The 27,420-nt window shown below is 37.5% G+C and overlaps 1 protein-coding gene and 1 pseudogene across 5 annotated transcripts in view; one reads left to right on the top strand and one right to left on the bottom strand.

The window, feature by feature from the left end:
• Window positions 1-27,420, top strand: part of PTCHD4 (patched domain containing 4) — a 214,925-nt gene that overhangs the window by 11,902 nt on the left and 175,603 nt on the right. The gene's annotated exons all lie outside the window — the stretch shown is intronic.
• LOC112914291 (U2 spliceosomal RNA) lies at window positions 21,941-22,141 on the bottom strand (annotated as a pseudogene).

The raw sequence follows: 27,420 nt of genomic DNA, 5'->3' as shown, positions 1-27,420 counted from the left end.
AACAAAACAAAACAAAACAAAAACCTCCTCTGCTGGTTAAAATGGATTACCAAAGTTTCATACCAAGGTTTCCTTTTCATTATTTTCCCTTTTCTTCCTCCTTGCTCCCCCTGGGTCTTCATTACTTATTATCTATTTTATTTGTGTGATAATATAATCTCTCTCCCATAATTTCTCACACTTGGAACATAGCCTATGTAACAGGACTATCTACATCTCTTAATTATATTTTCTTCTAACCAAATCCTGCAAGTGCTTCCCATTGCCTGGAGAAGAAATTACAAACTCTTGACCATGGCTATGGAGAACCTTCCTTGGCCAGGTCCCCAACTTTCCATGTAAGTTTCAGGTTGCAGTACATCATATGCTGTCTCATGCATTGTCACCAAACTGAAGTAAGCCCACCCTGAACTTCCTGTTTTTTTACCTCCATTCATACTGTTCTTTTTGCTTGGAATTTCTTTCACACTGTCAAAATCACACACATTTCTTAAAAGCTGAGGCCCCAAAGCCACTTTTTTTCATGGAGCTTCTGTAAGTGCTTCCAAAAGTAAAAAACACTTCCACGCACATTAGAATTACTTTGAAGGCAGTTCCCTTAATCACAGTCTAACTTTTATTATGGATTTATTGCAAGTCTTTGCTAAAATAAAACTGTATGTGCCTCATGAGCCAATAAAGGTGGTAGCCTTCATCATATAAATTGACTTGCTTGGGAGGAGCTAGCCAATAAGGAGAGCTGTAGGGCATGCTTTTGGGGGAGGGGGGGATTCTAAGAATACAGGAAAAAAGCCCACCTCAGTCTGACATTCTTAGGCTGTGTCTAAACCCTAGAGACAGATGGTCTCAGGGCCACAGATAGACCCTGAAAGCTGTTTCTGTGAGTGGCCCTGAGATATATGAAGTGCAAGCAATGTAGCTTTGGGCTAAAGAGCCAAAAGGCCATCAGGAGAGAGAGAGAGAGAGAGATTTTCCCCACCTATACAGAGCAAACATGGGACTTTAGTTCAGGAAAGATTGCTGTGAGCATGACATGGCTTGGACACCTGATAGGGTTGCTAGATTTGGCAAATAAAAATACAGGACACCAAGTTGAAGTTGAATTTTGGACAAAGGACAATTTTTTAGTAAAAGTGTGCCCTGTATATATTGCTTTTTTTTTTTTTTTTTTTTTTACTTATTAGATATTCAGGGATGTCTGAGTGGCTCAGTGGTTTGAGCATCTGACTTTGGCTCAGAGTGTGATCCTGGAGTCCTGGGACTGAGTTCTACATCAGGCTCCCTGCATGAATCCTGCTTCTCCTGCCCATGTCTCTGATTCTCTCTCTCTGTGTGTCTCTCATGAATAAATAAATAAAATCTTTTAAAAAAAGATATTCAGATTTTTAAAAAGATTTTTTATGTGTTTATCTGAGAGAGAGCCAGAGCAAGAGAGATCACAGAGTGAAAGGAAGAGGGAGAAGCAGACTCCCCACTGAGTGGGGACCCTGACATGAGGTTCAAGCCCAGGACCCTGAGATCATGACCTGAGTCTAAGGCAGATACTTGACCAACTGAACCACCCAGGTGCCCCAGATATTCAGATTTAACTGGGTGTCCTGTATTTTTTCTGGCAGCCTAGCGGTATATGAATTCACAGAATCACATCAGAAGAGCACTGACTTGAGAGAGTCACAAGGATCAGCACCAGTGCTAACTCACGGTAGTGGCAATCAGCCAAGGGGGCTGGAGGGGAAGACCAGGAAAAGTCTATTTGGGACATAGTGAAGATAGCAGAAGGATTCCCAGAAATGCATGGGTAAAAGTTTTTAGGGGCCAGAGTTCCTGTCTCAAAGTGAGGCTACAAGCAAGTGAAATTTAAGTTCTTAACTACGACCTTATTTGTACATTGTACCTGTAGGAAATCCAAGTTACATTTATTGTTTTAATAGTTCCAAGTATTTACTTGCTAGTAAAATGAAAATTGAATGAGTAAGAGAAATTAATCCAAAGACTCCACTGGATAAAGATTCCATTTAGCAGAAATGTCTTTCATTTTATATTTTATCTATGAGAAGATTATTTACACACAAGAGAAAATTTTAATTAAAGAAAATAGATGATGAGTGTAGATTAGTGAAAATTTGTAGCATGAGAATATTAGCAAACCAAAATTTGAACCCCTAAACAGGATAGGTTACTCCCTCCACATATGAAATGTTGCATTAGAAACAAAGATGAAGCGTAGCATTAAACATGCGTTCAACAGCACAAAGGGGTTTATGTGTTTTTTTTTTTTTTTTTTTTTTAGGGGTTTATGTGTTAAGTAGAATCTTATTTTCCTTCAAAATTATAGAACTTTTAAGAGAAGTGATCATTTCGGGTTCACATTTCTAGCTTTAAAAAAATGAATTCTAGCTTTTCATTTCTCTCTTCCCAGGAACCAGGTCTTCCTGCACAGTGCAGTTTACGGGATGATCTCTTTAGAGCCGATTCCTGGGTGGAGGAGGCAAAGCCTGAGTAATGAAGCATGAGGACAGGGATGGTGGGGCACCAGTAAGTGCCCCAGAGACAGACACACACCCTGCTGGAGCCTCCAGGGGACTGAGCAGCTCAGGGGCTGAACTAGTTTAATGACCCCTTTTCATAGATAGAGCATATCCTCTAAGGGAATGGCACATAAAACTGGTATTAGCAACCTGACTTTTATTATCATTTCATTCTTTCCAGACACTTTTTACCTTAGGGATTATTTTTAAGGAATTGGATCCTTTCTAGGCTGAGAAATGTTAGACCTTTTTTTTATCGACTAATCACTTCTTATCAGTATGTCCCTGACTAAACAATGCCCAACTTCACATTTTTAGTGACTTATTTTAAAAAGTTGTTTATAAAGTGATATTATCCTACTTGACTTTCCTGATAGAATATTTTGTTAATTGATAATTAAATTGGTAAGAGATCTTCACCTCTCATCTTTCCCTCACCTTAGTATACAGAAAACATGTTGATGGTGTTAGACAGCCTAAAACAACAAATGTTTTTATTGAGGTGGGTCAGGTCATATTTCTTAAATGGATTGAGATGGGATGCACGGCTTTTACTGAGTCCTTCTTTTAAATTTTCAAAATAATGATGAATAGGGTAATAAAAAAAGGAACAGACACATCTTTGAACCCAGTTTTGTCATTTACTAGCTCTGTGACTCAGACATGTTACCTAATACCTTTGTCCTTAAGTTTTTCTGTTAAAAATTGTATTATTAATACCTATTCTGTAAGTTTTCAAAATTTCTGGCACTTGGTAGTTTCTTAATAAACTATAGCTATTTTTTCTATCAATCCAACAGCACCATAATACCAAGGAAAGATTAGGAAACCAAGTGAAAAATCTCTCACAAGCCCACTCACCAATTCTATAAATGATTTATTTCTAGTCTTTAACTATAAAATACACAGCTATCATATACAGTATATGTCTTTTTTATCCCATTTATTTTCATTTTTTAATAAGCATTTTCATAATTATAATTTTATCAGTTGCTCAAAAGTCTGGCAAGTAACTGTGACATAATTTACTTAATTGCTCATTTATTGTTCACTTTAGAGTGTTTCTGGGGCAGTGTTTTTGGAACTGATTTTCACTATCTTTAACAGGCATAAGAAAGAAAGCAAAATATTCTGGCTTGTTAACAGAAGCTGTAGGAAAAGAGCATTTTCTTACATGATTTCAAATGTCTCTTTTGTACGTATAGGCACTTACGAAAGCAAGATACAAATATAGGTCAAAGAGTTCCAAGGGAGCAGGTGTCGCAAGAAAAACCCTGGATAAAAATTAGAAGGACCGGATTTATTTATAGACCAACTCCAACATGCTATAAATTACTTTGTTAAGGACCACTTCCAAGATCCAGCTTCTAAGAGTAGTTTGTGGCTGATCCTATTATGAAGTAATTTTTACTGCTTTACACTTGCTATAGCTCAATGATTCTCAAAAGAAACAATTCAGGAACTTTCCAATTTCGTGATGCCCTGGGGCCCCTCCCCAGACCATTGAATTAGAATCTCTGGGGAGAGGGCCTGAGCATTGGTGTTTTCAAAGCCTTTGTATGAATGATTGCAGTGGATAACCAGATTGAAACATTGAAGTACTTTAGACCAGAAAGATCCTGCTATCCTACCCAGCAATTTCGCAGAGGATGAGAGGTAAGGGGGAAATGCTCTTTCCCCTGAACCCCAGTGGTAGGCTTTGTCTGAGGTCCCAAAGGAGAGAACATTTGCCTTGATACCAACAATCACGGTGCCATTTCCCCACCAGATAAACTGCCTCCTTGAGAGCTCTTCAGATAAATAAACAAATTCATTCTCTCCTGGAATTCCTTAATCTGGTATTGTCTGGCCAGAAATATGATGTCTTAATCAATTTGTTATGCTCCAAAGATATCCTGGATTGCTAGCCATTGGGGAAATATATCCCCTGACACTTTAACAAGGCATGCTTATTTAATACATTTTTGTAAGGAGATTAATGAAGAAAACCTGTAGGCACATGATAAATATTACGATGATAGAGCCAAAGGTAATAAATCTTGAGAGTTCAAAGAAGTATAATACTAGGACCTAAAATAGCCTTCCACATTTTATTAGGTTGTTATTAGCTCCTTGATTTTCACCAAGATAACCCAAATTCCTTCATATCATGAGATGGTCATTGTTTGCTACCTTGTAACCAATTCATTAATTGTGCATACAGTAGGAGATAAATATGTGTTGAATGAATGCAAGGTCAAGTGAATTGATGATCTTTTTAATTGTCACATTTTGAGTATTAAAAGCATGATATTAAAGAATTTCAAAATATTCCCAGCTTTAGCTTAGCCAAAATTTACTTAATCTTCAGCGAAATCCCATGTCTTGTATCCTTTCATCTATGAAAATAGTATTATACTCCTTTTTTGGACATAGGAGTTCTGGGAAGGTTAACTACTAGGTTTTAGCAAGCTTGAGACTTCTAACTCATTCATAAACAGATCTTGGCTTTCCCAGATCAGCAAATCAATTCAGATTAAAACAGTATTAACACCATGTCTAATTAAAGGAAAAGTATGTTCATTAAAGTGCAATGAATATTTAAAGTAGTTCTAACTACATAGGAGTCATAACAATTTAAGTGCCCTTCTTGGGTCAGCAGAGAGCTTTTCCATTAGCAGCCTAGTGGATTCACAAATCATATACTCCCTCGCTTATTATTTTTAAATGGCAATTATAAATCATTTGATAGAATGAGGTAAAGGATGTTTTCCTAGTCCATATGAGTGATGTGATGTGTGCCACCGGCCACTGAAAACTTGAAATTATATATCATAAAAAGAAAGTTAAACATTTGGTACCTCACTACTGTCTTTATATTAAGTACTTCATCTTTGGCAAAAAGCAAAAGCATTTGAGAAATTTGAATCCATACTCATGTTTTGCAAAGGCATATAAAATAGAGAATTGATTTCACTTTTATTTACTGTTCTAAGGAATATACATTAATTGTGGCATGCATTTCTAAAGGAATGCATAAGCATCGCATTTTATGCATATATTTTCATAAGGCTTCATTAACAGAAATTTCGGAAGGTTATCTAATTTACACATTTCAGAAAGCATTGCTGTATATAAATTCGTTTGGTAACCTATACCTATTTACTATTTAATATCCCTCTCGAAGAAAATTATTCCTCATATCTCTTTAAAACAGATATTTCTATTTGTTCTTCCTTCAGTGAAGGAGAGCCTGATTGTTATGATCTTCTTTTTTTTTTTTTTTTTTAGCCATCTTCTACCTGTGACCTTGGAAATGGTCATTATATTCTCTTGGCTTTTTCCTCTTTGGCTGCATAATCTCTTATACGTAGACTTCATTCTCCACCCTCACAGCCTTTTTGTTTCCAACATACTTTTAAGATTGGGAAATTGATGTGTCTCCTGGGTCTTAAAAACATATGTTTCATTCTTTAGAGATAAGCAAGTATTGGGGCACCTGGGTGGCTCAGTCAGTTAAGCATCTGCCTTTGGCTCAGGTTGGTAACCCAGGGTCCTGGGATGGAGCCCTGCCTCGGGTTCTTTGCTCCACGGGGAGCCCACTTCTCCCTCTCCCTCTCCTTTGGCTGCTCCTCCTGCTCCTGTGCTCTTTCTCTCTCTCTCTCTCTCTCTCTCTTTCCATCAAGTAAATAAAAAATCTTTAAAAAATGATATGCAAGTATCTTCGATGCTCCGAACTTCCTTCTCTCTGTATCTGCCTTATCTCAATGAACAGTCTTTCACAACAGAGATGTATTCCATGCTTATATTGTTTCAGAAACTACACTAGGCTGAGGAGTTACAGATAAGTTACAGATCCTCTTTTTCAGAAACGTAGGCTAGTGAAGAAGAAAGAAAATTAAATGGGAAGCAATCAGTACAGTGTGGTAACTTGAATCTTAAAGGTGAGTGAAAAATGATCCAGAGCTTTGAATAATCCAGCATTGGTGCTGTATCAGATTCAGCCTCTCAGGGGCTCCATAAAAAATAAAATAAAAAAAAAATTACTCTTTAGTGGTGGGAGAAGTCTTTCAGAGATGCTTATTTCAATCAGTAATAAATGTTTTCTTTTCAAAGTGTATTCATTAAAATTGAGGTCAATGGAAAGCTGCTCTCCACAAGGAAGGAAATATTTTGCTATGATCAGTTACTCTGAAGGTTATGAAGTCAGCATAAAATCCCAATAATGTTATAGACTTAAAAAATGAATACAAAGCAGGAAAATTTTTATGGGTATGGACCAAGAAATATCAAGATGAAAAAGCATGAGGGTTATTAATCACAAATAAGACCTGGCTAGAAGATCTTGGAACTTTCCATGACCCCAAAAATCATCCCACCTTCAGATCTTTCCTCCTTGATGGGTAGTAACTGTTAAGGTAATCATAAGATTACTTAGCCACCAAAAATGAAGCCTATATACAAGTACAAGACATCTTGTCTAAATATTGAAGCAACGACTACTAAGATGTTGAAACTGTGAGACAACCACAGCTAAAATGCTGAGCATTTTTAACAATAACAAAGAATGAGAAGTTAATTCCTACTTTTGTTTTGGGTAATAGCCAGTTTGATAAACATCTCTGACTTAGTGCCCACTTGGGTGGTAAATCAGTATTTTTATTCCCATTAAACAAATTAGTCACTTTTATATCATTAACAAAAGGTCATGTTAAATCTTTCCAGAATAGCATGGTTAAATACAATCTGCAAAAGATATCTCCTGCTTTCATTGATTGAAGGAAGTTCCATGTATGCTTTTGAGAGTTAATGTTTATGTAGAAATTGTAAGACTCCAAGTCTCCTTGCTGAGAAACGTAAAATGGAAATGTGCCTTGTTCCTTTTTCATAAAGATTCTTTGTATTAGGAAAAGTCAAGTGCGGCATTAAATAATTGCCCAGTGAGTTCAAATCTTTATGAATAGAAAATCTAGATATTTTTATCTGACTGTCCTATATCAACACTTTTATTTTGCTTTGTTTCCCTCAGTAATTATTTCAGTTCTCTCAGTTTTTTTTTTGTTGTTGTTGTTATTTAATTCAGAGATAGTAAGAAGGCAGTCTCTTTCATCTCTGAGAATTGAATTTTTTGGAGGCCAGGATAGCCCACAGTATGTCTGTTTGTAGGTCCCAGGGAGCAGTTCTACCAAGGAATGGTAGATGGAGACTGAGTAATTGTCAGAGTCCACCGAGACTGTAGTGGGGACAGTATTCTTATGACAGTACCTGCATTCTTACTGCTACACCATTGACCACATAGGCCCTTAGATCTTTAGTTCAGTTGCACATATTTCTAAAGTTATCTCTGATGGTCTTCGTGGGAAACTCAAGATTAAAAGTGGAAAGGATTCACTGTATCATCAAATTCACCCTCACCCAGAACTAATAAAAGTATATTCCCTACAGCATTTTTTTCCAAAGCTTTTTAGGCAGTTTTATTAAGTTCAATTTATGTGCACCTCACTTAATTGATCGAATTTCTGCCACTTTTCTTGGAATATTCCTCTAAAGCCCTAATAAACCTGACTAATATCATGACACTTCTCTATTATAAAACTATTTCTCTTTATTATGATATACCATTATTCCTTTTTCTATTAACAACATAGAATGGCCCTAGATAATTCTTCTTTTTCTAATAAGTCATGTTGATGCTTAGTTTTTATGAATACCAGAAATCAAAGTCCACATCCTGGCTTTGTAGACTAGGAACCATTGTAAATAGAAATATATTTGATTTAATTTTGAAATGATCCCTTTCTGTCCCAATTTAGACTGGGGAGAACTGGCAGCCAAAGTCCTTCTAATTTTATGTAATGATGACCACTCTGAGGGTACTCAGAATATTTGAAGAGAGTGAATATTCATCTCATGTAATGAATGAATGATTACAGAGCTCTCACTATGTGCAAGCTGGTAATAGATTATGTGTTTCAGAAACAGTATGAAACATTATCCCTACCAGTAAGGAAGTTACAATTTAGTTGACTTGGTTGGATAAGTTCACAACGTAGTTGCCTTGTCTCATATGTACAGTAAGTAGATGAGACAGCAAATGCCCAATGGCATATGAAGACACTACTTGCTGTAAAAAGGAGTCCAGAGGAACAATGGATCACCTTTGTCTTTCCCGCAGGCTTTTGGAATGAAGTGGGACTTGCGCTAGTTCCAAAAACAAAGATTGGAATCAGCTGGAGTAATACAGGGAGAGCATCTGGGATGAAAGAAGAACCCATTTTTAGAGTGCACCCATTTGGGTGGTAAACCAGCATTTTTATTCTCGGTAAACAAATCAGAATTATTTTATTTCTTAGAACTGGCCCAGGTAGGCTAATTCAAGTCATTGAAGGCACTCTTTAACAGTTAGTTATAGTATGCTAACATTTAAGAGAACTCCAAAAATGTGTACATTTTCCAGGTCAGGGTTTCTTAACCTTAACACTGTTCACACTTTGGGGCTGATAATTCCTTGTTGGGCAGGGCTGCCCTGTGCACTGTAAAATGTTCAACAGTGTCCCAGGCACCTGCCCACTAGACATAGACATCTAGCTCCTCTCCCCAGTTTTGACAACCAAAAACAAATGTGTCCAGATATTGCCAAATGTCCCCCAGGCTGCAAAATTGCTCCTCCTCATTGAGAGCCACTCTCAGGTTCTATGAACATTGAGGAAAAGAGTTCTCTCAGATTTCCTTCTCCTCCTGTAATACCAGCAATCAGAAAACTTGTCTCTGTACTTAACCTAAATCCCTCCTATTGCATGTTATAAATCCTCTTCTTTAGTACCCTCAGAGTTGCACTTCCATGTTAGGAGTACCGTGTCCCCTTGGCAGGACACTAGGCTATAATCTCTGGAGAATTTCTAAGTGCCCAGAGAAAGCCACTAAGAAATGCTCACTAATATCTCTTCTCCACTTAGGAAAAACTCTCTAGTCTTGTTCACTTGTCAAAATTGTAGTCCTGTTTAGATTAGAAACCTATTTCAATTGTAAATCCCATTGGTGGGGGAAGCTCAGCTTGAGGAGAGACAGCACAGCTGGTGCTTCCTGGATGTTAAATAATTCATCTTCCTCATTTTGGAGAGTCAGAAAAAGCCAAGCTGAGATGCTAAATCCTCAAGGTAATACCTTGTCCCTGGCACTACAAAGGGAAAAGGCCTGCTAGATTACAAAAACCACCCTCCATAGCTTTGGGAGGAGCTGTAGAGAAAATACTATTTGCTCACCTGATTTTTTCCCCATGTTGGTAACACAGGGAAGACATGTTGCCCAAAGAATTTTATGAAACTCAATTAAGAAAAATCAGCCTTTCTACATTGTATATAGTCGTGCCTGTGTCACTCATGCATGTAATTCATTTTTCAAGTGCAGAATTTTGTTCCTTCTAAAAAATATTTCCCCCAGAAATCAAAAGGTAATCATGGAACTCAGAAACCACCTGCTCAGCTGCAGTTTGTAGAAAATAGATGACATTTGAGCAACTGCTTAATGTTAAATATTTCTCATTAACGGTTTCCATTCTTACACTTGGCTATTTCTTGCATAACATATTTTGGTCCAAATTGTCCTAGTACCTGTCCTAGGCTCATCTTGGATTTTCATATTATGTTCAAAGCTGCACTAATTCCTCCAGAATGCACAGCTTCTAGAACAGTGTTTCATGGTAGTACTAATACATTTTCAGGTAACTGATAATCTTAGTACCTTTATTTCTGTACCCTGAAAAAGGTAACATTCTTACTAGGAAACCTGTTTTACATCTTAATGAGACGCTATTTTTCTTCTTTCATGATAGGGTTCATATGTGTGCTACTACACCTGTATGCTTCTCTCAACCAAGTTTCTTGATTGTGGGACTCTAATGAGAATCTATAATGCTCAGTGATTGCAGCAATTTTTATGTTTTAATCTATGCTGCTTGAGTGGTTGACTGCATATGATATAAGCAATCAAAGCTACAAAACTCCAGATTTTTCCATCGGTCAGGCTGGGTAGTTTTGTATTAGTTTCACTGAGAGTAAATACAGACAAAAGTAAAAGACAATCGGGAAGTCTACATGCAACCATCACAGTTATCAAGGCAACACAAATTTCTAAATGATCATTTAGTTCTTTATCCAGGGGGATTTTCTCAGGGTACACAGACAAAAATTGAATTTTCCAACTGGAAATTGGCCAGATGTAATTTGTAAGAGCTATGTTCTTTTGAAAAAGACGTGGTAGTCATTACAACAGGGGAGACGGGAAGGGAGGGCGAATTCTATCAAACAAAATCTGTTTGGGTTCATTTATTAAAGCCTTTCCTCATCTCATGAGAACAAGGGGGAAAAGGCCATTTTGGTGATTGGACCCATGGGCCAGACAACCCAATAATCAAGCTTTGACTGAACCCAAGACATCCCAAGCAATATTCCGTTTATGGCAGTGGTTCCAAGGAAGCTTTTATGAGCATCAATACTATTTTTCCCTCCATGGTGTTTTCTTCAGAAGTTAGGAATATAACCTGAGCTATTTAGCTTCCTAATAACACAACTTGCTTTAATGTACCCTAAACAGAAGCACTTAATTTAAATGAGCTTCCTTTCTATTATTTTTCAAAGATGTCTTCCTTAGGAAACCCATTTTATGTGCATTTTATTCGATTTGAAAATTGACAATTTTATCATAAATCAGATGTGATACTGCATAAGATATATATTATTTCAGTAAGTGATAGGACCTTTTAAAAGTCAGAACGAGGCACTTGAGTGGTTCAGTTGGTTTAGCCTCTGCCTTTGGCTCAGTTCATGATCCTGGGGTCTGGGATGGAGCCCTGGTGTAAGCCTCCCTGTAGGCTGACTCTCCCCTTCCCTCTCCCCCTCCCCACTGTTTGTGCTGCTCATGCAGTCCTCTCTCTCTCTCTTCCTCTCTCTTAAATAAATAAATGATCTTTTTAAAAAATTTAAAAAAATAAAAGAACAATTGAGACAGCTATATAAATATCAGTAGGTTCAAAAGTACACAGTGGAAGGAAAGGGGAAATGCTTGAAAACTTTTAAAATAAGAATCCCTAAAGATAATATTAACCCAGTTAAAATACTAGTTTATGACTATTATTAAACGCTAGAAAATAATAAACCCATCTTATCACTTAAATGTATATTTGCTTAATTTAACATGAAATTATGGTACTGGGAGTATGACACTTTTAATTGGCCTGGATTCCATTCAAAGAGACTGGGAAAGTTCACTCAGAACTATCAGAATGGGGCTTCCAAACAGAGCTACTTACATCTGAAATTCGTTTATTTCTGTAAAGCAGCAGCTCCAAGAAGAATGAGTGAGATAAACAAATTTCAGTGTGAGTGAATGTCTGGGAACCAATGACCCAACAGGTTGTGATGGAAAGGCCCTCAATCATGAGGGAAGAGATTTGGAAATCAACTAAAGTAAATTAGTTCAGAGGTAGTAAGTTTTAGAGCGATATTCTAATTTCTTCTCCCAAGTCACTTACATTGACTTGTTCCCTGGTATTATTTAATCTGTAAATGTAAGTATTTGCTCTCCAATTTTCCATTTTTCCTAAATGTCTGAATGGTATGGTTCAAAGAAATTCTAAAGTAGCCAGACTGGCTCGTTCACAGCTAAATCAAGACATGGCAAGTGCTAAGGATATAGATAATGTTTCTATGTAGACTTTGAACACCTTGTTCAGATTGTGTTTAGCCACTCATTCATTTAGCATACACTTTAGTGAGATTATCCTATACGCCAAAACCTTTGATGACTCTGGAGAAACAAAGGCACATTATACTCAATCCCTGCCCTCCAAGCTGCAGAACTCAATGGACAGAAACTCCATCTCCAGCATCAGACAGATTTAGGATGGCATCCTAGCCTTGTCAGTTACTAGCTGTGTGATATTGGGTTAAATGACATTATCTCTCTAAGCCTTGGATTCTTCAGCTTAAAATGGGGATGATGAGGGATGCCTGGGTGGCTCAGCAGTTGAGCATCTGTCTTCAGCTCAGGGCGTGATCCTGTGGTCTCAGGATGGAGTCCCACATCGGGCTCCCTGCATGGAACCTGCTTCTTCCTCTGCCTATGTCTCTGCCTCTCTCTCTCTCTCTCTCTCTCTCTCTCTCTCTCTCTCTCTCTGTGTGTGTGTGTGTGTGTTTGTGTGTGTGTCTCATGAATAAATAAATAAAATCTTTTTAAAATTTTGGGATAAGGATAGGAACTATCCTATAAGTCACTGGAGGGATTGAAATGAGAAACACTTTTCAGTAACTACCAAAATAATCAATGAGTAAATGTTAGTGTTTGTGCTCTAAAGGGAAGGTATTACACGATTAAATTGTAGGGGTCTCTAATGTGAGGGCACCAAAGATCTCTTATCATCTCAAGAACAAAAAGAGTGAAAATGAACCATCCTGTGTGGGTGAAGCCATTGCTGGAATAATCAAACCCTGCAATTTTAGAAATATTACAACTATTACAAATATTTTTAAATGGTATCAAGGGAATGCTCTCATCTCTACTGAGCTAGAAGAGGGAACAGAATCAAACTACAGTAAATGATTAGGCTCCATGAAAACTTTCAAATTCTAAAGGTTGTTAGGAAAATTTATCACCCCAAAAATGTATTTCTAGAAATATGACATGCAGTTTTCTTCTCCAGATGATTTGGATGTAGGGCTGACTGGAGACAGAGGTGTGAAAGAAATCTTTAGGATATTGCTCTCCTCCGATGATTGATGTAGGGATGAGATGCAGAGTTGACAACATATAATAAACTATCATGGCAGAGATGGAAAAGCTGTAGTAAAAGGTCAGGAGAAATAGATACCAGTTATATTTTTTAATAAGGAGTGGGGCCTATTCTGCAATTGTGGAATCACATAGTCTTTTGAAGTTTTGAATGTAGAAATACCAACCTATAAATTCTGTTTGCAAATTCTGCTTAGAATTGCAGCCTCCAAATCTTATGGTGTCTTATGGTGCTATTACATTGAAACTTGACAGCATTTCAGTTAATAAAATGCTATTTGACAAGATTTTGAGGGCTTTGTCGTCTGGAATGCATGTTGAAAATATTTGGAAATTTAAACCTGAAAATTCCTAAGTTCATTTTCAAAATTCACAAGGTATTCATTTCAATTAAAAAAAATTCTAAGCACAATAAAATGTAAGAGGAAATAAAATTGAAACATAGAGATTCCTATTTGGCATGTTCTAAACGGAGTGTCAGTAAACTTTTCTGTGAAGCTCTAGACAATTCATACACAAATGAATACTACTGTATACCAGTAAAACTTTATTTACAAAACCCAGCAGGGGCCAGATTTGGTTGGTGGGCTTTAGTTTGCCAAGACTTAGTTTAGTAATTTTTAAGTTTTTTTTTTCAAAATAATAACAATTTTTCCTGCTGAGTATCAGACACCCTCACCTCAAATTTGGGTTATATATCTGTGTTTTCTTTCACTCTTCAAAATGCAACATCAAAAAAAAAAAAAAAAGAATGCAACATCTAGAACTGCACTTAGACTAGGAAGACCCTAATCTACAAACACAATTATAGATTTGCTTTACAAACTTGCATTCAGTTTAGAAAGAATCCCCACACTGAGAAAACAAATGAAAAGAACCTAGCACCCAAAGAAATGAGGATTATCTTTGTGGTGGGTTAAAACATTGTGGCAGAAAGGAGAAAAAATATTATATTCTTCCCCTTTCATATCTAAAATTGCTGCCTTCATGAAAATGCCTCAGGATGTAAGCACAAAAATTAAAATATTAATGAAAATACATAAAACAGCAGCATTAAACTCCCCTTTGGACAAGCCTCATAAAATAGGACTGATACTGGGTCCTGCAATCAGGCTCAATCAGGAATCATGAAGTCCCACTTCTTATTTCTTTGCTCTTCTTCCCTTCAAACCCCTGAATTTTGCATTCTAATTCTCTTACATCGAAGACTAAATTTTACTTTAGATTTGGGGTAAACAGCCTAAGCCCAAAAACTCTGCTTCTGTCCCTGTCGGGTTTAGTAGCATCTCTTCGTTCGATCCGGAAGCATTTGATATAACTGTTATAGTGTATCTGAGAAGCTATATCCCTTTGAGAAGGCAGACAGCCCCACTTTTATAAATATTTGGCATCTGGAAGCATGTTTTTCATTTTTGAATATTGTTATGAGCTTGGCACCTATTTTTGGTGGCATTTCTTAGAGACATTTTACATAGCAAGAAAAGCAAGCACAAGCATTTATTTGAATTTAAGGAGCAGTGACACTTGGATTTGAGATCATATCCGTGGCATACATTATAAAGCATGCTTTACAGCAGACCTGTGATAAAAGGTATCACTCTGATGACTTAAACTGATAATGAAGAAATGTAGGGAAAGTGCAAGTGTGTTTGAGGCAAAGCTTTGAAACTAAGATGAAGATGATGAGGACATTCCCAGTCCTAGTCTTCTGAGTTTGGACATCAGAAAATGCTGCCTCTCTGCATGAAAAGAATTATAGAATACTATGGCAGGGAATGAATAATATTCTGTTAGCAAGTCTGTGAGGTGTATGCCTCAGATTGGCATCTGGACATCATTAATGTTGTTATAGATAGTGAAAAGAACAGCTTGGATCAGAAAATCAGAATTGTTAGAAAACCACTCTGGGAAGGCTTGGGATTGATATGGAAATGTGTTGAAATGAAAAAAACCTTAAAGACAAAAAGTGCTTGTGCATATTTATCTATATTAAAGATATGTGCATGCCTCCCCAGCATTATTCATTGCTTTAATATGCAGGTTTGTTTATACCTTCAGGCTTTTTTATAAACGTACTCGTATTTCTCTAATCTGTCCCAACTGTTTCATCTGCTCCCTTCTATTTTCACCTTATTCACTAATACTGTCCCTCAGCTCAGTACACAGTAGTAGAAATTCAACAAGTATGTTGATACATTAGCTAAGGAACTAGACCAAACGCCACGGACATTCATCAGAAATCAGAGTAGCCAACAATTTGGCAGTCTTTCTTTCTAGCCACTATTCCTTGGATAAAAATTAAGCAACTGTTTGTGGTGCTGGCCCTTATTGGCAGTTGTTTCTGACTAATCACCTTATTGATTGATGTCATATTTATTAAGTGTCCCCAGTGTCAGATGTCTGCCTAGTGTTTTGACAAAGGCAAGACCTAGAAACTGCAAAATAGACTGCAGGGAAGAAAAATAGGAAGGAAGAAACTGCAATGCAGTGGCCAGGGGAAGTTGCCTGAAAAGAGCCGTCTGGAAAACAGCATCAGAAAAACTAGATCAGTGATTTGGTTGGAAAGGGCCACTGTGTTCATGCTAGTCAATTTCCATTTCTCAATCCAGGCTGCTAAACTGATATTTCCATCACAATTTTCAGCCTTTGTTGAAGGATTGGTTTTACAGGGAACAGGGGCCAGCTAGCCCACACTTAGGTTGGAGCTGATATTCCTATTGTATTAAATTGCATTTGCATTAGCCATCCTCATTTAAATATCAAATAACGAAGATTCCTAGAAGTCAGTGATTTCTCCCAAGTGCACAAAACTAAAGAGTGAACTCAAACACAAATCTCCTGGCTCAATGTTCCTGGTGGTTGTGTTTCTTCATGCTGCCTGGTGGGAAGCTATATGTAGAGCCAATCTCATTCCCATTTGGGAAACTCCTGTTTATGGGCCTGGATTTGAGTTTAAAACTGGTCAAACATGGGTGGCGGTGGTAGGAGTGACAGATGTTCTTTGTCTTTTCTTGAAGTTAATCCATGAGAAGAGAAGAAAGTGCTTATACCTAACAACACATCACTGGCTTCTTGTCAATATCCCCACCATTAGGTGTGTAAACTTCAAGAGAGACCACAGTTCCTACAGTTATGGTTCCTACAGTTCCTACAGTTCCTACAGTTCCTACAGTTCCTACAGTTCCTTCAGTTATGACCTTGCACACCAAGATTCTAATCAACCCGTCAGTGTTTCTGGGCACATCTTAAACTATACCAATCAGCAAAGATATCTTTACAGTGTCTTGCTTCTCTCCCCCACCCCAGCAATCTTAACACTGAAATTTTTGCTAGTTGCAAAAGTATTCATACATAATTTCAAATGATTTTCAAAAAGATTGAAGAAATAGAATAAAAGAAGAAAACAAAGATATCCTAGCAGTTGTGATCAAATGGTCGCTATACCTCAAACTTCAAATTCAGATCAGTTTTCTGGATCCAGATAGGTACACTAAAAAAGCTTGATCCTCACTGCGGGAGGAAAGGATTTCACCAGGATTTTCCATGACTGAGTCTTAAGGGATTGATAAATTGGACATTTTTGGCAAGCACAGAGGAAAACTGTATGTAGCTATGTCTATCAGCAACCTCTGATGAAAAATGAGAACATAACATGAAAACATTTTAATGGTGAAAGTTCTATGAGACTGCTAACCCAAGAGGGCCAGGTGTGTAGACATGTTGTGTTCTAACTGGTAACGAGGAGAGATTTTAACAAATTCGACAGTCAGTGGGCAGCATGTCCCTTATGCAGTCTCCACCAAGTGTTACTTTATTTAGCTAAACATTTGGTAAGAGTTGGATTTCAAAGTGTTTGAAGTTGCACACTTTGATAGGGAACTGAAGAGCTGATGTCCTACATTACAAAGTATGGAAGAGTGAGTGCTTTTGGAAACCAGAGGAGGTATTAGCAGGGCTGATACTCTATTCTGAAAATTGATAGTCTGATTAAATTATCAACTGGAAAAGCTCTAGTTCCTCTTGGTTTACAGGCATACCTCATTTTATTGTGCCTTGCTTTATTGCATGTTATAGATACCACATATTTTATAAGTTGAAGGTTTCTGGCAAGCTTTCTTGAGCAAGTCGGTTGGCACCATGTTTTACAACAGCATTTGCTCACTTGGTGTCTTTATGTCACATTTTGGTAATTCTCACAATATTTCAAGGTTTTTAGTTGTTATTGTATTTGTTATGATGATCTGTGATAAATGACTATGGCTCACTGAAAGATCAGATGATGGTTAGTATTTTTTAGCAATAAGATATTTTTAATTAAGGTATGTACTTTGTTTTTTAGACATAACACTATTGCACATTTAATAGACCACAGTATGGGGTTAATACCACTTTTATTGCACCAGGAAACCAAAACGTTCATTTGACTCGCTGAATTGCGATATTCACCCTATTGCAGTGGTCTAGAACCAAACCCACAATATCTCCAAGATATGTCTTCACTCACTAAATTGAACTTACCACTAGTTCCCTAGAAACCAGTTTTTTTTTTTTTTTTAGAAACCAGTTTTGAAAACAAAACTCATCGCACTGTTATACAGTGAGACTAGTCATTTACATGTAATGAGTTGACATTTGAATTTTAGTTTAAAAATTATATTCAGAATGGATACCTGCCGTGATCATCACCATGGATTTTTATATATATTAAAGATGTGGGATCCCTGGGTGGTGCAGTGGTTTGGCGCCTGCCTTTGGCCCAGGGCGCCATCCTGGAGACCAGGGATCGAATCCCACGTCGGGCTCCCGGTGCATGGAGCCTGCTTCTCCCTCTGCCTGTGTCTCTGCCTCTCTCTCTCTCTGTGTGACTATCATAAATAAATAAAAATTTAAAAAAAATAAAGATGTAAATTTCAGGATATTTAAAATAATGATACCTCTCATCCATGCTTCACCAAAATGAGATTTTGCTTCTTCCTAGGAGCAGCAGTGAAGCAGTATGATGGGTGTAAGGGCACACTGTCTCTGAAGTTAGAAGATTGGATTCAAATCTTGACTTTATGTCTTATGAGATGTGTTGCTTTGGGAGGGCCACTTGACTTCTCTCTGTAAAATGTGTATAAGAATTATATCTGTTTCATGGTGTGGTGGAGGAAATCAAAGCATAGGAGAGCACCTGCCAAATCATCTGACATTTAGTACACACAATAAATATGCTTTATTTTTTTTTTTGTTCCTTACTCTAAACTCACTCTTTTTCGATATATAAAGTTATTCCATTAAACAGTCACTATTCATAATTTAAAATCATCCTGTCGGCCCTCAAATTTATACCTGATCATTATAACTTGCTCTTTATGAGAACTGGAAAGCAAGGCACACTTGATATTTTTTCCTCTTGTTCTTGACTCCCATGAAACAAAAACGACTTACTCCCAGGATGGGTGCCACTGAGGGACAGAGGGAAGGAATTGCCTGGGGACCATGATGACTATGCTTTCTGCTACTCCATGTGTTACAAAGGACAAAGTTAGGAGAAGTTCTTATCAGGGATCCGTTATTGCATCTCCAGAACAAATGAAAATAGTTATTGTAAATAAAATAGAAGAAAGCAAATTAAAAAGCAAGGAAAATGTGGAAAATAGGAAATTAGACTGCTTGGATTGATAAGCCATTCTGATTATCCTGTGAGTGGCATGGCCTCAGTTGTGTGAGATTGACCCATGCATGTTCCTAAATTAAGAATCAGAATCATAGCATCATTAAATTTTAGGAGTGGTAAGGACCTTAAACTGCCTGTTCTCTCACTACTCAGAGGGACATCCACTAACCTACAGCATCATCATCATCACTGGGAGCAAGCTCAAAATGGAAAATCTTAGTCACACTGAGTAGACCAGGATACATGTTTCCACAAGATTCCCAGGTGATTCCTATGTACACAAGGGTCTGAGAAACAATGGTCCGGTCCGTCCCCATCCCATTTTCCTGCAAGCTTCAAATCTGATATGCATATCTTATATTTCCATCTGAGTCCCTGATAAAAAGTGTTCATTAAAGCAGTGAACAAAGTCAAAGACAGAACCCTACAATATGCCTCTGAAAAATTCTCTCAAGCCTCATCTGATGTTGTGATTAAATTGGCATCTTGTTCAGTAATACAAATTCATGGAATTATTAATTATTATCCTCCAAAATGTTTTCTTCATCTTTTTTTGCAGTAATATCATGAGACACTTTCTCCAGCATTGTAATTATGTAATACATCATATATACAGAAGAATATATGAGAGATATGTATAGTTTAAAGCACAATTATCAAGCAAACACCATGTAAACAGCATCAGAGTTAAACATAAATCACTGCCAGAAGCTCAATATTCCTATGGCAGCTAGTTCCAGCTGTATCCTCTTACCTTGAGTATAATAACCACTAAAAGTATGATTTCTACAATAACCTTTTTCCCTGTTCTCCTTTATAGTTTTTCGGCCTAAGTATACATTCTTAAATAAAACGATTACTTCACCTGTTTTTGAGCACTCTATAAATGGAATTCTATGGTATGTGTTCCTTGCTAATCTCACTCAACCTTATATTTGTGTGATTTATCCATGTTGATGTGTTTAGCCTTGATTAGTACCTTTACATCACTGCCACGGTATTTCACTGAGCGTTCATTTCACTATTTATCCTAATATTCCTAAGCACTTGGATTGTTTGCTGTTTCAGGCCATTATAGGCAATACCACAGTTAACATTTTATGTACATGTCTCCTGGTGCATGTGTGCAAAATTTGTCCAGGCTACCTAGCTAGGAGAGGAATCTCAGAGTCATGGAATCTCTGCATCTTCAACTTTACCTAATGCCAAAACGTCTTCCAAAGTAGTTCAAGCAATTTCCATTTTGAAAGAATAACTAAGAGTCCTGACACTGTCCATCCATGACACTTCTTCATAGGCTGCCTTGATGGAGTCCAGGTGCACATGGTCCTCTGCCATTCTCTGACACATCTGTTAATGACTCTGTTGAAAAAAAAAAAAAAGGCTCCCACCAGCATCTTGTTATCTCTACCTCTTATCTTAATGGCTCACCCATATATCAGATCTCAGATCAACATCGATCTTTGTATAAGCCTGTGAGAAATTCACCTTTCCTTTTTTCAACCCCAATTCCATTTGCCCATCGCCAATCTTATGATCCTTCCCTATTCACTGTGGCAGTATCAACATCACTGTTGGCAGCTCTGGGTCTACTTCTTTTTTTTTTTTAAGATTTTATTTATTTATAGAGACACACAGAGAGAGAGAGGCAGAGACACAGGCAGAGGGAGAAGCAGGTTCCATGCAGGGAGCCTGACATGGGACTCGATCCCAAGTCTTCTGGATCACACCCCGGGCTGTAGGCGATGCTAAACCGCTCGGCCACCAGGGCTGTCTGGGTCTACTCTTGTTCTCTTGGAATATCAAGTGGTAATTTACCCAGGTCAGCAAACAATTTAGAGACATCATTCAGTAACGAGTTTTGTCACCTATTCCTTCCTCAGCCCTGTTTCCTTTCTCCCTATATTCTCCTTACCTTTCCATTCTCACAGAAGTAGAAGACTGAAACTTAGCAGTGGTTTTATTCCTCTTTTTTTTTTTTCTTTTTGGTCAGTCACGAAGAGTTACATGACCACCCTCAATGCGGAAACAGGAGGGCCTGTTTCCTCTCTAATCTTCTTGGTCCAAGCAAAGAAAAAAACAAACAAACAAATATTCACAACAAATAAAAAGAACTTTCTTACTCTTAGCATCTGGTGCCTTGTTCTAAATTTAGCCTTCTGAACACAATTCTCATAGATCCATGATGGTCTTTTAAACTGTCTCTTTATTTATATTTTTGGGTCTCCTTGTAAAAGGTAAGCTCATTGGAGAACATTCTATGCCACTTCATTTCCTGTGGGATTCTCCTCTTTTCCTTCCTCAGTACAATTATTTCTATTAGCATAGCCTGAATGATATTTTTAAGATTTTTCTAACCTTTGAGCTTTCTTTTTCCATTACAGAGTTACATGTTATAGCTTCCATCAACTTTTTCTTTGAAACTCTTGAATCCTCCTCTTTGAAGTTCATAGTGCATGTCTAAGCCCAAGCTTGATCAGGATGAGATTTGAAAAAAGATAAGAAGAAGAAGAAGAAAGAAGAAGAAGAACGAAGAAGAAGAAGAAGAAAGAAGAAGAAGAAGAAGAAGAAGAAGAAGAAGAAGAAGAAGAAGAAGAAGAAGAAGAAGAAGAAGAAGAAAGAAGAAGAAGAAGGAAGAAGAAGAAGAAGAAGAAGAAGAAGAAGAAGAAGAAGAAGAAGAAGAGAAAAGAAAAGAAAAGAAAAGAAAAGAAAAGAAAAGAAAAGAAAAGAAAAGAAATGAAAAGAAAAGAAAAGAAAGACATAAATTGGCATACACTTCCTTTATAAGAGGACTCTTGGCTTCTAGAGTGTGTGTACCTCTACATTTCTTCAGAGTGACGTGTCATGTTTAAGTGCTTCCCTACCTCCTCATCTTAGCACTTTGATGTTTTCTCCTGGGTGCCTGTGAGCCTCATTCTGTCTTGCTATACACATTGTCTTTCTCCTTAATTTTTTAAAAAAAAATTTAAGCAACCTTTATTTCCCTTTATGGGGGTGCACCGTTCCTGGAAGTACTGCAATACCAGGTCGATGTGTGGAATGGATGGAGCGAGCTTCTACTCCATCTCCTAATTCCAAAAATCCCTTTCTCCTTAAATCTTAATCTCTCTTGATCCTTTTCTTTTAGCCATCTCTCTACTAACATTTATATACTGAATTTCTTGGGAACTAAAAAAAAAAAAGAAGAAGAAACTAAACCTCTTGCCATGTTTCTGTTGTGAAATTTGACTCCTTGCCATCAAACTGACATTGCAAACTCAGGAGAAAAAAGTTCTTCTAGATCAGTGGTTCTCAAGCTTGAGTGTGCATTGGACTCACCTAAGGGCTTATTATTAAAACACACACTTGCTGGCCCCTCCTCCCTAAGTTTTTGATTCAAAGAACTTGCAATTCTCCCAAGTTTTCTGGTGATGTTGATGCTGCTGGTTCAGAGAACACACTTTAAAAACAATTGTGAGTGAAATATTAGAATCTTTTGAAGGATCGATTTTCCTAATTCCAAGTAACCCAACTAGTCCTCATACTTCGTTATTATAAATGGTAGAGTTTGAGCTGATCCTGTGGAATCATGTGTTGCCATCTTCCATGTAAGTGTTTTAGTGGTATATGATATGTATGAGGGAAAAAAATAATATTTATAAACACTTCTCTGCAAAACGAAGAGATTTTTATTCATTCACCACACAGATAATAAGAAAAAAGATGATTTAAAGAAGAAAAGTAAGGAAAATGAGTTACATTTTTCATTTGAGAGACATTTTGGGGCACAAGAATAGTACAGCATCAGGAAGAAGTGGTTTGACTCTTTGAGAAATGTCTTTGCCCAGTTTTGGGGAGAGGGTGAATGCGGAAAGTGTCTAACAATTCCTCTGGAAAAGAAGGTACTTTGCTGTCTCTGATCAAGTAACTCACTGCCCAGATAATTTTAACTATACCTTATTAATACACAATTCTTCATGATGTTTTGTCTTCTAATCATGGTTTCTGGAATGAGATGAATCAGTGAAAAGTAAAATTTTCATTGACTGCAAAGGGAGTTTATTCTGATAAGAGGTGGTGCCGACAGTGATGAGGGCTCAAGTGATGAGTCTGCCGATAGATCTGGAAAAGTGCACACTATGCCAATATTCAGCAGTGAGAGCAGCAGCAAAGGCATAGAGAACGGTCCACCTAAAGACCTGCTGTGCCCCACCCCAGCACACTCTCCATCACAATTGTGTGACAGAGTAGTTTTGATATTTCAAACCTCCATTCAAATATTAACAATACTATAATTCTCTGAAACCATAAAAAATATATATATCATGTTTTCCCACCCTCAGCTTTGTCCTTTAAAATGGCAGCCAAAACATCATTGGGACATCTTCATTCCTGTCAAGGAGCTTAAGGGGATGCAGTGTAGTGAACTGCTGATCTTCTGTGTCTAGGCCTTGATTCTACTCCCTTTTGATGAGACCCATATCCCAGCTTCTGCCTTCACAACCACACGTGGTACCTAGTAATGACTTCCACACCTCTCTTTAACCAAAGGTGCCATCACTGAGGTCTAAACCTGCCTGCTAAACACTTGCCCTTTTATTTAGGTCATATGCACCTGGTGGGGGAGGTGTTTTGTTTTATTTGTGTTTTTTTAATAAAATAACAATGACTGCTGTATCTGCCACACAAAAGAAATCCCACAGCTAATTTTGGTCAGAAGTGTACAGTATGTTTATGCTGTCTCTTTTTCTTCAACATCCAGTATCCCATAAATTTCTACAAAATGTAGTGCCCCCCCAGGGGGCCCACAGTTCCTCAAAAGGTGCCTTATGTTTGCCTCTTCAAAACCTACTTTAGGGGCACCTGGATGGCTCAGTGGCTGAGTGCTTGCCTTCAGCTCAGGTCGTGATCCCGGGGTCCTAGGACCAAGTCTAGCATTGGGCTCCCCACACAGAGCCTGCTTCTCCCTCAGCCTGTGTCTCTGCCCCTCTCTCTGTGTCTTAAATAAATAAATAAATAAATAAATAAATAAATAAATATCTTTAAAAAAAAAGAATTTCAGGTCCAAATAAGAGGTGCAAGCAAGACAATGGGAATTAACAGAACAGATATTTAAGAGAAGGCAGAAACCATGTAAATACACTTAGTGCTCATCCAGCTACCATTCTGACATAAAGAGAAAAATATGAAGTACCTGGTTCCTATCCATGTATATGCTACTTTAGTGTCTTGCTCTTCTCTACTGTTATAATCCAGTATTACAAGTCTCCACACATCTGGAGGAAGTTTCTGGAAAACATACTATTTCTCCATACCTACCAGTGCTGCCTGGGCATTGAGAAAGGCCATGTACATGGCCTCATGGATTGTTTGCAATGTGAACAAACTAACTTCATACTAAATCTACAGATGAAAAAAAAAAAGTGAAATCCTATATCACCTGATCAGAAGATCCAGGCAGAGAAGTGGTCCTTGAGACATTTGTCACTCAAGTTGGATGAAGGCCAATGGTCACATGGCTGATCAGTGATGGAAGAAGAGAAACTTTGGTACAGGATTTCTAAGTTAGAAAGTCACTTAGTTTTCTTTAGAGTCACAGATAGAAGACAGCACTGGGCTTCAAAGATTAACAGAAAAGATGGAAACAGTACAAAGTATCACATTTTTTCCAGAGACCCTTGGGATTCTCACTTCCAGCTTCCTGCAATGTCTACAAACATACAGTGGTCCACTCCGCCCCCAGCCCCCTTAAATCCCACCCCTGGTTTCACTTTGTGCAGTTTCCATGTCCTGCAGTTTCAGGTCTCTGTAGTAAATGATCCTCCTTCTGACATATCATCAGAAGGTAAACAGCAGGAGTGCCTTTGACTTTGGCTCATATCATGATCTCAGGATTGTGAGGTGGAGCCCTACATGGGGTTCTGTGCTCAGTGAGGAGTCTGCTTGAGATTCTTTCCTTCTCTTTCTGCCTACCCCCACTCATGCTCACACACACACACACACACACTCTCCCTTTCTCCTGAATAAATAAATCAATCTTTAAAAAAAAGGTCCATAGCGGCCTAATGTTACATCACAATGCCTGTGACTTTCCCCTCACTTCATCTCATCATGAAAGCATGTTATCCTCTCATATCATGACAAGAAGAAGGGTTAGTGCTGTACTGTAAGGTATTTTGAGGGACAGAGCACATTTACATAACTTTTGTTATAGTATACTGTTATAATTGTTCCATTTTGTTATTAGTTATTTTTGTTGCTCTCTTACTGTACCTAATTTATGAATTGAGCTTTATAATAAATATTTATGCATAGGAAGAAAAAAGTATACATAGAGTTCAGTGCTATCGTGGTTTCAGGCATCCACTGGGGATCTGGGTATGTATCTCCTGTGGATAAGGGGGAGTACTGTAAATGTAAAAGATTCTCCTGATTATAACATTCTAGATCCACACCATTTCCAGCAAATAGGATTTCCTATGATAGGTGGAGGGTTTAGCTTCATAACCCTTAAGAGATGATTAACTCTATTGCCTAGAAGCTGATTTCAAACTCTGGAATTTCATATGTAAATTAGACCATTTGGTTTCTTTGTGTACTCATAACCCTGTTCTTTTCTATTCAGAAAAGATACACAATTCAGAAAGAAAAAAAATTGAGCTGATAAGACACTTAACCACCCTTTGTTCAATAGATTTTTAAGAGGATGCTGTATCATAGGCAATTACAAAACAAAGCAAAATAAAAATATGAAACACTTTCTTCTGCCTTCAAGAAGTTTCCAGTAAAGAAAGGGAGAAATAAAAATAATGAGAATACTGTATAGTGATGAAAATTGTTGTTTGAGCAAATCCAGAAGATGCCATAAGACTTCAGAGGAAAGAGCTTTCCTCCAGTTTAAGGTTCTTGAAATTTTTGATGTCAGTTCTAACTTTTTTTATTTACCAAATATAAGAAACTTTCTTGCAAATAAGTTAACATGTCTCAGACAATTCCAAAGTTCTCTCAGAGACATTGTGGCTTTAATGATCATATTGATCCAACTAGAAAACCTGACCATGTGATTTCATTATAACCAGCAAATGTGTCAAGTTGTTCAAATTATTCTTAATGCAGTGTGCTGTTGCTTCGTAGATAGAAGGTCATTTTGTTATTTCTTTATGATTTAATTTAACTTGTGTCTATCCAAGGTGTTGCTATGCCGTATTAGGTTAGAATTGGAAGCCCCCTCCACACACAAATGTATGCAGCTATTTCCTTGCTTAAAATATCCTGCTGACTCAGGTGGCCTTGATGATCAAGCTCCCTTTTACAAATAATTCTTAGCATATTCAATGATCTAATCTAACATGGCTCTTCATGACTAGTTCTGTGTTCACAAATGCCTCGCTGTGAAATAGGAAATTTGTGAGGTCATTTCTAAGTATTCTTTTTATATTGCACCCAGCAGAGGAGGGGAGGGGGCTTTTTTTTTTTTAAATACTCAATTCTTTTAACTATGCCTTTTTTTCTTTTAAATGCCTGAGATAAATTTTCTGGAATCTGTCATTACTCTAAGCTGAGTACATGGTCCAAAGAAGTCCCTGCTTCTGTAGAGAATAATCAAGTCAAGGACGGAGGGTACATCATTATAATGAAATGCAAATATCTCATTAAAAGGCAAATCCTTCATCTCAAAAGGTTGAACAGGATGCACCTTCACTTGACTGGCGGGAATTTCCTATTAAAGCACTGAAAAAAATATTCCAACTGAAGACTGTTCTGTGGATCTGAACCACTTTCATTTCAATGAATTGGAACATTTGAGTGTACTATAAGCCCATGCCTGACAAAAAATGTATTCTGAGATAATTAAACAAATGTCAGCAAATGGGTTGCCATCTATTATAATTCCTCTTATAATTCCTTTAATAAAAGGGTTGGTGAAATATTTCATCAACATATGTAGACTCTACAAAAAGGCTCACTATTTTTCTGCATTGTTTGCCTTTAATGACTCTTTCTGACCTTATTTTCCTCATTCTTATGGATTCTCCCCACAGCATCTTGTCTTCCCACATTATTCACTCCTTGGACAAGTGTGGTCTTAGATCTTAATGTGTATACCTCTGAAGTATTCATCTCTAGCCTCTATCTTAAGCAATTTATTCCTTTGTAAGTATCTCCAACCTAATGTTTTTTTCAGGTACCTAAAAGTCAAAATCTCGAGCCCAGTTTCACCTCCCCTAATCGCACACAGAGTCTTTGGGTTTGCAAGTGCCATTGTGGTACAACAGGTGCCTAAGCCACACTGGGGAGTCCTCATTTACTTCTCCCTTCTTTTCTTCATTTCTCACAGGGGTCAGTCCCCCAGTTCTATCCATTGTACTTCTTAAAGATCCCTTTATTAACTCCTCTCTCTTCTGTAAATAGATCCCTCTATTAATTCACTTGCTCATTTTATTTTTTTAATTTGTTTTCACTTGCTCATTTTAGGGACTGTCTCTCTCC

The sequence above is a fragment of the Vulpes vulpes genome, chromosome 1 (assembly GCF_048418805.1).
Source record: "Vulpes vulpes isolate BD-2025 chromosome 1, VulVul3, whole genome shotgun sequence".
NCBI classification, from domain to species: domain Eukaryota; kingdom Metazoa; phylum Chordata; class Mammalia; order Carnivora; family Canidae; genus Vulpes; species Vulpes vulpes.
Note: the sequence above shows the minus strand (reverse complement) of the source record. Positions and strands in the feature narration are given on the sequence as shown.